Raw genomic sequence first — 10,855 nt, 5'->3', positions numbered from 1 at the left:
ATGGCGCCCCGGTTGTGGCTGCTGCTTCTCCTCGTCGCCGGCGGCCTGCTCCAAGCTCGCGCCCAGTCAGACAACAAAGGTATCACTCTATCACTCTCTCTCTCTCTCTCCCTCCCTCTCTCACACACACATATAGTGGATCCCTGGCAACAAATAAGCACGTACGCTAGCTGATTGATTTTCACGGCGCCGGCAGAATCAATCAAGCTGTTAGCTAGCTTCGTTCGGTACTTGCGCTTCTGGCCCAAAAGCAGTCTGCGAGATCCACGCACTGCCACACCCACCGTTCCGTCTAGCCTCGACGCGCTGGAGCCTGAGATCGACGCACTGCCACCAACATCCCGCCCAACTCCAGCGGCCGCGCTCGCTCGCCATGCAGGAGAGGCCCGGCAGTTCTTTTGGGTGATTTTTGATAAATGCTACATAATTTGCTTCAAACAAATACATAATATTGGCTCACGTGTTGATTTATTTTTTTGCGAGTGTACATGTTGATTTGTTATTCTCAGAAAATTAGATCTACCATTTCACTACAAAACTTATTTGTTGATTATTTTACATTCCAAGTGAAAATTTTATGTGATGAAGAAATATTTCAATGCTTAAGTTACTGATGGTTTCCTTGAATTGTCCACATGAATGGCTCAGTGAATTGGCTATGATAACAATAGCTCGTTTCAACTCAAAGATATTCCAAAACTATAAGATCGGTGCAAAATGTTTCTAAAAATCAGACATTTTTAAGACTGACCAAAACTATTGAAAATGTATGAATATTATTCCAAATCAGTATCAATAGTCTTCTTTTGCATTGTGGATGTGGAATTTTTCAAATAAACTTGGTCGATATTAACTTTTATTGAGGCTGTGGTCGATATTAACTATTTTTCGAGGCTGTGGTCAATATTAACTACTGCTAAATAAATTAGCAGACCTTATATTTGAACATGGAGGCAGCAGTCAGTAGTAGTAATCCTGAGCATGGGCAGCCCGGTCCAACAGCCCGAACCCAAAGCCCGACAGTCAGGCTTGGATCGGGCTCCAGTGTAGGAGACTGCGAAGCCCGAAAGCCCAAATTACTTCAAAATAAGGTTTTAACAGAAGTATAGCTACTCTACGCCCCTAAAAAAAGCTACAATACCCCAAAAATAATCAAAATAAAATTATTAAATAGGAAAACTGCACCGGAAAAATTCTGTTAATAGTACAGTAACAAAAAAACTTATTCATTTATTGGTTTCTCTGTAATCATGCCTCATTTCAGATTGCATATGCATGTGTGCAGGTTTCATCAGCATAGACTGCGGGCTGCAGGGAGAGGAGAGCTACATCGATGAGGAGACGAATCTGGTGTACGTCTCCGACGCTGGCTTCACTGACGCAGGCACAAACTACAACATCTCGGCTGAGTACGTCGGGCCGCGGCTCTCCAAGAACGTCCACAGCCTGCGGAGTTTCCCCGACGGCGAGCGCAACTGCTACACACTCCAGCCCCTGGTGTCCGGTCACAAGTACCTCATTCGCGCCACCTTTCTCTACGGTAACTATGACGGCCTTAACCGGCGTCCCGCGACATTCGACCTTTACATCGGCGTCAACTTCTGGACGGCGGTGAACATGTCATCGCGGGTATCGAAGGACCAGGGCGACACAATGATGGTGGAGGCCCTCATCGTCGTCTTGGATGACGTGGTGCAGGTATGTCTAGTGAACACCGGCGGCGGGACGCCCTTCATTTCCGGGTTGGAGGTGAGGCCGGTGAAGATGTCTCTCTACCCACATGTGACCGCGGCTCTGGGGCTGCTCCTGCTAGGCAGGGTGAACACCGGCCCCATAGACCAAACAATCATCAGGTACCCCGATGATCCATACGACCGGCTATGGTACCCGTGGTTCGACCCCACAAACTATGCGGAGATGTCGACGACGGAGAGCCTGACAGCCAATACCAAAGACCTCTTCGAGGCGCCCATGGCAGTGATGCAGACGGCGATCACACCGCAGAACGCATCCGGGAACCTCGAGATCTACTGGGCCGCGGAGACACAACCCAACTACCCGACGCCGGGGTACATCGCCATCTTTCACTTTGCCGAGCTGCAGGTCCTCGACAGCAGCAATGCCGAGCTGCGCCAGTTCAACATCTATCTCAATGACTATCCCGACCCTTGGCACGCGGGCTACACGCCAGACTATCTCTACATGAACTTCATTTACAGTAAAGCCGCCAGCCGGGAGAGCAGCTACAACTTCTCCATCGAGGCCACAGCAGACTCCACGCTGCCGCCCATCCTCAACGCCTTCGAGGTGTTCTCCGTCATCCCCACCACCAACCTTGGCACCGACTTCCAAGATGGTAATCAATTTGATTAAGCACATCTATCTACCTATTGAAATGTTGGGTGCGATCAATGTGATTAACTGGCTAGTGCAAGCGTTCCGTGCAGCATCTGCCGCCATGACGATCAAGGACAAGTACAAGGTGCAGAAGAACTGGATGGGTGCCCGTGCCTTCCCAAAACTATGATGTGGGATAGGCTGACCTGCAGCTCTAGAACTGCTAACCCTGCAAGAATAACAAGCATGTAAGCCTGTTTGGATCAGCTTTTTTGTTTCAAATACTATGCATCGGTCCGTCCTTTTGTTTGAAATACTCATTAGCCGGTAAACTATGCGTGTACACAAAACACCCCCGTATTATTTTACACCCATTCCAAAAGCGATTTAAGTAGTTCATTTTATCACACGTAATGAGTTATTAGTATATTTGATTACGAAATATACTTCCTCCGTCCCAAAATAACTGGATCAATTTTATACTAACCTTAGTCTTATCTTATCTTACCTTACCTACTAATAAAGTAAATAGTGCTTCTTCCGTACGTCATCTAAATTGCCCTTAAAATTGACTAAAATTATCCACCAATGCCACCTATAAGTCATAAAAAACGTTTCAAACAGGAAAATCTCCGGACTGGGCCGGCCCATTTAGGCACCTCCTATATTACGTTCTGAGCGTTGGAAAAAGATGCATCACACTTGTTTGGGCCGGCCCATGCGTGGACGCCTGTTTTTTTAGTTTAGTTTTTTTATTTTTATTTTCAGTTCCATTTTGTTTTTCTAATTTAAATAATTTAGAACTTCAAACAACTTTTCTCAATTTTAAGAAACTGAGAATTTCGAAATAAAATATTCAAAAAAACTTATTTTTTTTGAGAATTCAAAAACTACTCAGGAGTTTTGAAAAATGTTTGCATATAAAAAATGTTTAAACTTTGAGAAAATGTCCATAAAATAAAAAAGTCAACGATTTTAAACAAAAGTCCGTGTAAAAATCTTAAAAACAGTTCGTGCCTCTGTTTTTAGTCTCATTTTTTATTTCATTTTTTTCTTCCATTTTTTAGTTTAAATAATTTAGAACTTTGAAAAACTTTTGCAATTTATAAAACTGGGAATTTTGAAATAAAAGTTTGAAGAAAATATAAAATGTTTGCGAATTCAAAAAATGCTCAGGATTTTTGTAAAAATATTCGCATATTCAGAAATATGTTCATAATTTTGAGAACAATGTTGGCGAAAACAATAAAAGTCCATGATTTTGAAAAAAAGTTTGTGTGTTATTTTTTGAGTGCAATTGAAAAAAATGTTTGCTAATTCAAAAAATATTCATGCATTTCAAGAAATGTCCTACAATTTTAAAGACATAATATGATCATCACCATGGGAGATTATAATTGTGTTTCTCCCGTTGCAACGCACGGGTCCTTTTGCTAGTCGATACTAAAGTTACTGCAAAATTGAGCCATTTATTTTGGGACAGAAGGCCAATGTTAATTACGTAAATAAAAAAAATTGGTCACCGACTATCCCTTTTGCAAGAAGACCCTAGGCCATAAATCGTAGGTCCTTACAAAAACAGCGTCATAGAAAAGTATAAGCACATACAAGCTGTGCCAAAGGCTTCTCACTTCTACATCCGTTGTCTGCGTGCTATGAGAATAGTTCGATGCTGTTTCCGGGCCTTCCTTTGGCGGATCGAACTTTTTGGACCCATGAACTTGTAGAAGCAGCGGTCAAAAAGTCATCGATGCATATCAGAAGATGTCTAGATGACTAGATCATCGTCAGAGGGAACGATGTGCCGTTAAGGGTATGTACGAACTCTAATGACCATGTTGACTATAAAAACTGGCAGAATCCAGACAAATCCATTGGAAATCAAAATTGACCGAGTCTTGGGAGACCCGACGGCGAGGTAGCTGCACGCACCCTCTGCCGGGAAAAAAACACGCCAACGAAACATGGATAGGCAAGGAGAATATTATTCCTACCTGGAATAACACCACCGCACTTTGCCATCCCAAACAAAACATGAATATTCCTTGAACAAAATCTGAAAAAACACCAAGCCACTATACGACTGGTTAGGGTCCTATGTCAAGATCGCTGTTGTTCAAAATAATTTATTTCTCAACTTCAAAACCATGCATATTTCTTCGGCCCTATATTTTCAAATTGGAAAATTATTATGGGTCGCTGACCCGGTCAAAGCTTATATATGATCAATGATATGGATTTCTATTCAGATACGTGGCAACCTAGCCATCAAATGGAAAAGTCAACAAAAACTTCAGCAGCCAACTTCCTCTAAAACTATGACTATGTTAATAATAAAAAAAACACGAGCAACATATTGAAATTAAACGAATTTTAGAATGAAAAGGGGATATGCGTTTTCTATTTTCTTGGAAATTCAGGAAAACTCATAAATAAGTTGGATGCATATATTGCATAAATATATTTTTATTTCCTACATTAGCAGAAATTTCAGTTCATTATTCCCACATTTTAAGTAAACTTTCTACATTATTGTTTTATTATTTTATCCTATGTTTTGTGATGGGCTGCTTTCCTATGTGGAACCATCAATGTGTTATCAGTCTTACCACTTTAGCTGAGGCCATGGACAGAAAATGTCTAGTTAGAAAATTTCAGGGTCCGAAGATGTGTTGTTACGAAGTTTAAGGATCAAATCTAGAACTGGATAATAGTTCAGTCACCAAAAGGCTCATTATTTTTACTACGGGTAGCGGAACTGATCCTATATATGTCTTCTTCTTTTTCTGTAGAAATCTGTCCTCCAGTGGCCTGAATGGTGATATATCGCCTTCCTTTGCAAATTTCACGGCTCTGCAATACTTGTAATACATCCGGAGTTCTATATTTACTTGGCTTTAACATTTCCTACGCTTCATACTAAAAAATTCTCAGAAATTAAACATCTTGTTTCCATATATTACAGGAATTTGTCAAACAATAACTTGACAGGCTCAATTCCAGATGCCCTTTCACAATTACAATCGTTGACAGATATGTAAGTTGGGAAACAAGTTAGGACTACTTAGCTAATTAATGTCATCTTGGTCTGTATGCATGCATTGTTAATTACTGCTCAAACACTAGACATGACACATATGTAGTACTCCCTCTGATCTAAAATAAGTTAAGAACTGCGACACTTATTAGGACCGGAGGGAGTGATTAATAAGATTTTGTACGGATTTTTTGAGTTATCATGAATATATATGGTGTGATTAATTTGTTTCATCTAGAGATTTGTCTGGCAACCAGCTAAATGAATCGATTCCACCTGGACTTCTCAAAAGAATTCAAGATGGTTCCCTTAATCTAAGGTATGCATACGCACTTCATAAGTATCATAATGCGCGTTCATTAATTAACTCGGTCATTAATTTGTTAGACACGGCAACAATCCAAACTATTGTAACGCGACAATACATGTCAGCTTGGTGCTAAAAGGAAGTGCAAACTTGCCATCTACGTTGTTGTCGCCGTACTTGTCATTGTGGCGATAGTATCTATGGCACTCCTAATCTTGTTCTTGCTAAGACGATGAAAGACACAGCTAGGTCAGAGTGGGGCCTTTTCGGGCATGATCCAACTACCACACAATAATGTCCGCTTGGTATATTAATTCATCAATTGTGCATGTATAGATGAAGGGTCAATGAGCAATACGACCATAATAAAGCTGCCGAACAAGGAGGAAATATCAACGGGCCACGTCGATGATAGTGATTCATTGCGACTAGTTGAGAACCGCCGGTTCACATACAAGGAACTCGAGGTGATAACCCATGGCTTCGAGCGAGTGCTTGGCCAAGGAGGGTTCGGCCATGTCTATGATGGCTTCATGGAGGATGGTACTCACGTGGCTGTGAAGCTGAGGTCTCATTCCTCCAATCAAGGCGTCAAGGAGTTCCTCACGGAGGTACAAGGGACCATATTCTTTTACAACATGTGTCTTCAACTCTTGGCAGAAATGTGTGGTTCCCATGTCAAATTTCATTTTCTTGTGTAGGCTCAGATCCTAACCCGGATTCATCACAAGAATCTTGTGGCCATGATTGGTTACTGCAAAGATGGGGAGTATATGGCCCTTGTGTATGAGTACATGTCACAAGGAACCCTGCTGGAGCATATTGTTGGTATGAATACCGGTTCCGACTAAAACAAATTTGCTTTTGACTCACATGATGTATATGAAAAAAAAATATAGCCATGCAAATATTAGAGTCACCATCATCTAAACTATTCTTTACTGATTCAGAATTAACAGTCTTATTGTACTCCCTCCGGTCCTTTTTACTCCGCGTATTAGATTTCGATCAAGTCAAACTTTACAAAGTTTGACCAAATTTTTATTAAGAAATATCAATATCTACAATATCAAATATATACATTATGAAACTACATTTCGTAAAGAATCTAACAATATTGATTTGGCATGGTGAATGTTTATATTTTTTTCTATAAGTTTGGTCAAAGTAGAGATACTTTGACTTCGGACAAAACTTATATGCAGACTAAAAAGGACCGGAGGGAGTATTTGTAGGAGGCGGTCGAAGTTTTCCTTGGAGACAGAGGCTCCGGGTCGCACTTGAATCAGCACAAGGTGCATGCTTAAATGCATTCTATTGTTATTGCTTTATTGGTACAATAGAAGAAAACACTCTTCTGGCCTTTGGATTCGGTGGAGGCACTTCGTGTCGTTAGGTGTACATCTATGTTCCCATAATCTTATGGTTGGCTCGTCTTGTGACGTGTAGGGTTGGAGTATCTACACAAGGGGTGCAACCCGCCTCTTATCCATAGGGATGTCAAGGCCACCAACATCTTGTTGAATGCTAGACTGGAGGCCAAGATCGCAGATTTCGGCATGTCCAAGGCTTTCGATCACCACAACGGAAAATACATTGCAGCAAATACATTTGTTGGTACACTCGGATATGTGGATCCAGAATACCAGGCGACAATGCGACCCACAACCAAAAGCGATGTGTACAGCTTTGGTGTGGTACTGCTAGAGCTGGTCACTGGGAAGTCGGCAATCCTCTCGGAGCCAGAGCCCACAAACATTATCCATTGGGTGAGACAACGGCTAACACGAGGCAACATTGAGGGCGTGGTGGATGCACAAATGCATGGTGGTTACAATGCCAATGGGGTGTGGAAGGTCGCAGAGATCGCACTCAAATGCACTGCGCAGGCATCGGCCCAACGGCCTACCATGGCTGACGTGGTGGCGCAGTTACAGGAGTGCGTGGAGCTCGAGGAGAGCCTCACCCAGGACTTCAACACCGGTGGCAGCAACATTGACTCGAGCTGGAATTATAATGGTTATGGCAGTGGGCAATCTACTGATGTGAGCAGCAATGCCACATTTGAGACCGAACTGAGGATACCAACGGTGCCCCTCGGTCCAGGTCCTGTTGCACGTTGAGAGACTTCTTCTTCCAAGATCGTTAATGTTTGTTACTTTCTTGAAGTTGTTGTGAGATTGTTAATCATGTTGTCATTTACTTACTAAAGCAAGTGCAAATGGACAGTTATCAGAAAAGTTATGTGTATTGTGTACTTTCTAAAGTAAGGCATCAGTGTTCATGTATTTATATAATACATATTCCTTCGGTCTCAAAATTCTTGTCTTAGATTTGTCTAAATACGAATGTATCTAGTCACATTTTAGTGTTAGATACATCCATATATAGATAAATTTAATATAAGAATTTTGGAACGAAGTGATACTATTTGCCTAGTAGGTACAGCGCGATTAGGGCATCTTGGATGACTAGCTCCATGGAAATCTTTTTCTAATTCAAAATTCATATTTTGAAGTTTAAAAAACGTCTAACAAAATCATACATGTTCAGATGGACGTGGTTCACGTGTGTGCAAAGTCTGGCAATGAAATAGATTATGGTGAGAGCTACATGAAAAAGATAAATTCTATAGTGAATGGTACGTGTACTGTTTACCATTTTCAAAATCATTATTTTGTTTATTTGTGTAGCTCTAATCATAGTGTATATCATCTTCAAATTTTGCACAAATATACTCCCTCCGTCCGGACAAATATACTTGTCGCAAAAATGATAGAAATGGATGTATCTAGAACTAAAATACATCTAGATACATCCATTCCTCGGACAAGTATTTTCGGACGGAGGGAGTACTATACATCCGTATGAACATGTGTGATTTTTTAGAAAAAAAAAACTTCAAAATGTGATTTTCAAAGATTTCAAAATAAAGAGCTCAATGGAGCTGGTCCTCCATTTAGCATTTTCACGCACTACCTACTTTTCTTCAATATGAACATTGCATGTGCACACAATATTTTTCTCACACTAGTTTTGGTGTACTCAATGAAACACAACTGGACCAAGGCTTGGATGGTTAGCTGACATTAGATGACCGTTGTGCCAATGGCACAAAGGCCAACTGCAACCAAGAAGTAAAGCAAGTTATAAATAAAATGTTTTATGAGTTATCTGCAAAGGGTGATAGGTTTCTTTTTTGTGTGTGAGAAAAAGGGTATTAGGTTTCTTCTGTGACTATGAATAAGCACAGATAAAACCACATCAGAAAAAATATTCATAACCACATTAATATGTACATACAGTCATAACATGGTCACACAACAAGCATACACATAAGCATCCAATTGCAGGCAGACACCAAGTTTGGAGAAACATTCTCTGCCCACGATGGGGCTGGTTGTCTGTTCCTCTGCTCCTCTTCTGTTCCCCTCCTAGGTGTTGTTTCCGATAGATGAAGGATTCGATCACTCTCTGTATCTAAGATGAACTGAAGAAGAGGTGGAACTAGGTCTGTTTTTGCGCCGTCGAACCTGACAGCTTTTTCTGTTATTCTCACTTAGGAAAAACCCCTCACGATTACAGAGGATAACAACCTCCCGATCAGCTGTGCCGGATCCGCGTTTGTCGCGCCATCCCACGACTGCTTCCCCAGAGCTTGCGGATCGGGAGTCTAACAGAAACAGAAAAGCTAACCACTACCCTGAGATCGTGTCGCAGCACGTCCCGGTTCCTAGCTACAAGCAAACGCACATGCAAGTGCTTATTCGACGTAAAACCCTACTGGAGCTGAGCTTAGGTCTGGTTCCTACATTTCACCCCCTTAAGATCTGCTCCTTAGTCCCCGCCTCGTGCATCCCGAGCTTCTGCCGCATCTCCACGAACACCACTCGACCCAGCGGCTTCGTCAGTGCATCTGCAACCTGCTCCCTGGTACGAATGTGACCCACTTCCACCAGACCCTTCTCTGCACAATCACGAATGAAGTGATACTTGATGTCGATGTGCTTGCTATGGTCATGATGAACTGGGTTTTTGCTAAGAGCAATGGCAGCTTGATTGTCCACAAACAACTTGAACTTGGCCTACTGTCTCTCGAGCATCTCACTGATCAGGCGTGAGAGCCATACTCCCTGACATGTTGCTGTTGCAGCGACAACATATTCAGCTTCGCAAGAGGAAAGTGCCACTATCCTTTGCTTCTGGGAGCTCCAAGTAATGAGGTTGTTCCCGAGGAAGAAAACATTCCCAGAGGTGCTCTTTCGATCTTCTGTGTCCCCAGCATGATCACTGTCAGTGTAGCCGACGAGCTCCACTTCTCCATATCCTGCCCGATAGCGACATCCATAGCCCAGAGTTCCTCGAACATACCTCAAAATTTGTTTCACAGCTGCCCAATGATGCACACTTGGAGCCTCCACGAATCTGCTCACGATTCCCACAGCGTGCGCTATGTCAGGCCTTGTGTTAACTAAGTATCGGAGGCTGCCAATCACACTGCGATACAGGGTTGGATCGAACAGCTCTCCCCCATCCTCTTTCTTCAGTTTCAGACGGCACTCCATTGGAGTACTACAGATGTTGCAAGTTTCCATGCCAGCTGATTCCAGAATCTTCTCCGCATAACTCTGTTGGTGGAGAGTGATTTCACCTTCTGTCTGACATACCTCGATCCCCAAATAGTAACTAAGCAGACCGAGATCACTCATTTTAAACAACATCATCATCTGATCCTTGAACTATCTAATCAAACCTTTTGTCAGTCCCAGTGATGACAAGGTCATCCACATACACTCCAACAAGCAAGTAGGTGGAATCATCAGCTCTCCTGTAGACTGCATGCTCTAATGGGCTTCGCTCGAACCCTAGAGTGACAAGAGAGTCATGGAGTTTTGCATACCATGCTCTGGGTGCTTGGCATAAGCCATAGAGTGCCTTATGAAGCTTCAACACTCAATGTTCTTCTCCTGGTACTGCAAATCCAGGTGGTTGGGCTACATACACCTCCTCAGTGAGGTCTCCGTTCAAGAACGCTGATTTTACATCCATATGATGGACTTCCCAGCGATGATGTGCAGCAAGTGCGAGCAGTACACGAACTGTCTCCAATCTGGCCACTGGAGCAAATGCTTCCTCGTAGTCCACTCCTTGCTTCTGCACATATCCCTTTGCCA

The 10,855-nt window shown here is 42.4% G+C and overlaps 1 pseudogene; it reads left to right on the top strand.

Annotated features, from left to right (window-relative positions):
- On the top strand, positions 1 to 7,804 carry LOC123404459 (annotated as a pseudogene).
- The last annotated feature ends 3,051 nt before the right edge of the window (positions 7,805 to 10,855 follow it).

The sequence above is a fragment of the Hordeum vulgare genome, chromosome 1H (genome assembly GCF_904849725.1).
Source record: "Hordeum vulgare subsp. vulgare chromosome 1H, MorexV3_pseudomolecules_assembly, whole genome shotgun sequence".
Classification (NCBI taxonomy): Eukaryota; Viridiplantae; Streptophyta; class Magnoliopsida; order Poales; family Poaceae; genus Hordeum; species Hordeum vulgare.
Note: the sequence above shows the minus strand (reverse complement) of the source record. Positions and strands in the feature narration are given on the sequence as shown.